This window comes from Elephas maximus, chromosome 20 (assembly GCF_024166365.1).
Source record: "Elephas maximus indicus isolate mEleMax1 chromosome 20, mEleMax1 primary haplotype, whole genome shotgun sequence".
NCBI classification, from domain to species: Eukaryota; Metazoa; Chordata; class Mammalia; order Proboscidea; family Elephantidae; genus Elephas; species Elephas maximus.
Genome location: NC_064838.1, coordinates 14,724,870 through 14,728,749, shown reverse-complemented (window position 1 = coordinate 14,728,749; position 3,880 = coordinate 14,724,870).

The following is a 3,880-nucleotide window of genomic DNA, read 5'->3' as shown; positions in this document are numbered from 1 at the left end:
AAAACTAATGATTGGGAAGATTGAGTCACAGTATATTTATATACCAAAGGAAAGGAACACTAACAATGTTTCAAATATATGCCCCAGTCAAAAGCCATAAGGAAAGGTATCTTGAATCTTGGGCATTGGTCCCTTGTAAACTGCTTCACACATGGGCAATCCTAGAGAATATTCCTGAAGCAGTAGCCAAAGGACATACCATTTAATTATGGTTTATTATTCTCTTAAGCAATTATTAGCGTATCAGCAAGTCACAAATAAAGAGTTTTCTGACAACTTAATCAAATTCTCTGGGGAAAATAAGACTCAAGTTAGAAATGTCTCATGGGTGTTGAACTTTCAAGAAACACACCTACTGTACATCACAAGACCCTCTCATATAAAACAAGTGTTTATGCAAGTGTTCCTGAAGAGAAATTCACACTAAAGGAAATTATTGTCTAAAAGAGTATTTTTCTCTCCTGCCGGATACCACCACTGTGTGGCTCTATAATAAAAGCAGGTGTATACAATTCATGACCTCAGAACCAACACTCAAGTACCAAAGACTTGTAAGCCTCACACAGAGACCTTACTTCTCCCTCAGGGCAACTAATGACCCCCTCTCCCCACCCCAACCTCTGATTTCTGGGCTTCCAATAAAGGTTTTGAATACCAACATGGGGCGGGGGCGGGGAAGAGAAAAGCAAGTAGAGAATGGAAAAGGAGCTGCTAAAAAATAATGAGTAAAGTTATATCATATCACAATTAGTTCTTTTGTTCCCATTCATTTAATTTTCTTTAGGCAGGTTGGACGGGTAAATGTTGTGGGCTTGGTAGAATGAGTCTCCCTAGGTGAAATAATTTGAAATCCTCTTAATGGTGCCAAATTAAACTGCTAAAAACTGATGCCTGGCAATTAGCACTTTTTATTCACCTGTATTGGTATTATTTTCTTTGCTGTTCTTGATAGATCGCCCAGTGATTTGAGTTTCAATTATGGCTTTCCTAGAAAGATTTTGTTAAGCTGCATTCGATTCTATTGTATTAGTTAGCTGGTTAATTCAATTTTCTAGAACATGAAATCATACTGAGAAGCAGGTATACACTGTCACAGAAATCCTTTCTAAACAAAAATCCTTTCTATATTGCTTAAAGTTACAAAAATGGAAAAGAAAGAAAAAATAGACATCTAGAAATTGTAAGCCTAAATGGCAATGGATTTAGATATGATGTGAAAGTTGGATTGTCTGACCTATCAACATGCTGTCAGAGATGCCAGTGTCTTGGTTGGTTCTTTCATTTTTCTTAGATGATCTTAATTTTTAAATGCATATGGTTCTGTTAGAACTGACCAAATAATATTTGCATACGAGTGTTGTTGTTTTTAAATCAAAGCCTACAGCCATGAACTCTTTGCTGCCCAATAAAAAAGATAGTTGCATGAATATTTATGGAAGATAATGTGAAAACATGACACTTCTCCATATTTTATGATACTATAATAAGGGTAAAATGAACCTCTTGGGATTTTTGGTTGGTCTTCAGAACTCCCTTGATACCCCTGATATTGTGTGCCAAATGATGGGTGGATGTATATGCACTTTTTTTCTGGGATGGAGTCCATGGCTTTCATCAAATTCTCAAGGAGACATGGGACACCTTCCCCCAACACACACAAAAAAGTAAGACCAATTAAAAATGAACAGGCATGCAGAGATGATTTGCTCTTTAATTTCTCTGGTTGGTCTTCAATCGTGACCTGCTGGCTTACCTTCAGGAAGGTTAACGAAAAGTTCCTCCACTGTATTGCGCAGTATCTACTCAATGGAGGCATTTTTTTTGGCGGGGGGGGGGGTCTCTATTTCCGCAAAACATCCTTTTCATGAACACCTGGTTGGTATTCATGTTTTGGACATAGCCAGTCTCAAGAAACACTTGAATATTCCTCTTCGTTTTGGCCAATAGGAGGATTACTGTCACACCTGTTCCTCACGTCTAACAACTGTACTAGGCTATACAGTCTGTACTGCTATGAGCTAATTTAACCCCCAAATGTAATAGTATTTCTAACCTTATGCCCAACGCCTTCAAATATTTGCTGTTTTTTCAAGTATTTGTGATTACTCTGTGCCTTGTAAAACTCCTCATGAGGAAAAGTAAAGCTCATCATCGTCTGCCCTGACCTTGCTTTATTTTTCCTCCTAGCACTATAATTAACCACCTGGTAGTATCAATTTGTTTAGGAGTTTTGTCTGTCTCTCCCACTAGAACGTAAGGGCTACTGAGGCAGGGACATCGTCTAACATGTTGTGCTGCATTCCCAGTGCATAGAATAAAGTGCAGCCCTGGCAGGATCTCAATAGAGATCTGCTGAATAGGCTTAGTTCTCTAAGTTCATAAAAGAGGTTAGTGAGAAATTGGTCCCCAACCCCGGCCAGTAACTCCTTCTCCTATGCCGTTTTCATTCCTTGTCATGAATTCTCCAACATGTTCAAACAGAATCATGTTCCACTCTGCATTCTCCCAAGTTTAGACAGAAATCCATTCTATATACAGGAATGTTCCCTATTTAAATAACAACATAATTCTTACCACTTGTTTTAAGTCATTCTAAAAGAAGCAAATCATTGGCTTTACAAGAATTTTATAATTGGAAATCTGGGTACATTTTAGCAAAGGCTAATGGATACATATTTATTTTTTATGTGGAGTTCCTTTTTTATAGTGACTTAAAGGAACTCTTATTAAACTTTTAAGGACATTCAAAACAAGCTTTCTTTTATGTTTCTAAAGAAAATTAACATACTGTTTGTAGCCATCTACCAATTTCAGTTTCATGGCCCTTAAATCATCATTTATACACTCTCAGTGTTCAGCAAAGAACAAAATATGTGTCCCAGAGAATTCGTGGTTTATTTTAAGGACACATGAGAGTACAACTGAGAACCATGCAATTCGTAACAAATTCAATCTAGACAAGACAGCATACCGTTAACTGCAGCTCCACCTAGTTCTCCTTTCCCACAAGAGACTAAAGAATGGAAGTCATTTGCTCAAATATGAAATTCATGAAACACTTTAATTCTACAACAGTCATGCACCAAGGAACAGAAAAATCATTTCATCTCGTAATGTTTTAGAGACCCCCGGCCAATGTAAACAGTAGATGCTGTTAGACATTAGGGATTCATTATGAGCACTAAACAGCTAACTTGAAAAATCTACTGATTTATTTGGAAATCCGTGGGATTCAGGTAGGAGATTTATTAAATTATTTACCAAGCTTCAACAGGAAAAAATGCTATTTATTGCATCTGAATACAACGCTGATAGGCTTATTTATTTCACAAAATGGTTTATATTAAGTGACAAAATATGTGGTAAATAACGTCTAGTAGCAACCATCAATTCAACAGTAGTGATCTCTTCTATATAAGACTGCAGTGCCTTCAGGAGCTGACTCACCGGTGTTCAAACGCTCCTACGTTCCTGTGAGAAGTTTTACCTCCTGTCAGTGAGAACTGTCTGGGTTCAGAGAACAACACTTAGCACTCATGCAAAGAGAACAGTTCTCTGTGTACGGATGTCTTTTAAGGAAACCATCTACATAATTCCACCATTTGTTCCATATAATTCATCTTCAAAGCTTTCAGAATGTGTAGTACAAGAACTGGATACTATTCTTCTCTTAAGAGGGTGTGCTCTTACCAAATAGATAAGCGCATACATTACATATAATTGTATACGTGTGTCTGCACACACATTCGGATGGTATGCACAACTGTACACACCTAGGTATTGTGAGCATCTGTATACACTCAGGATTGTGTGCATCTGTTCACATGGCAAAATGGAGAATGAAGGTTAAACCAGATAGCCCTATGAAAAGTAGGAATTG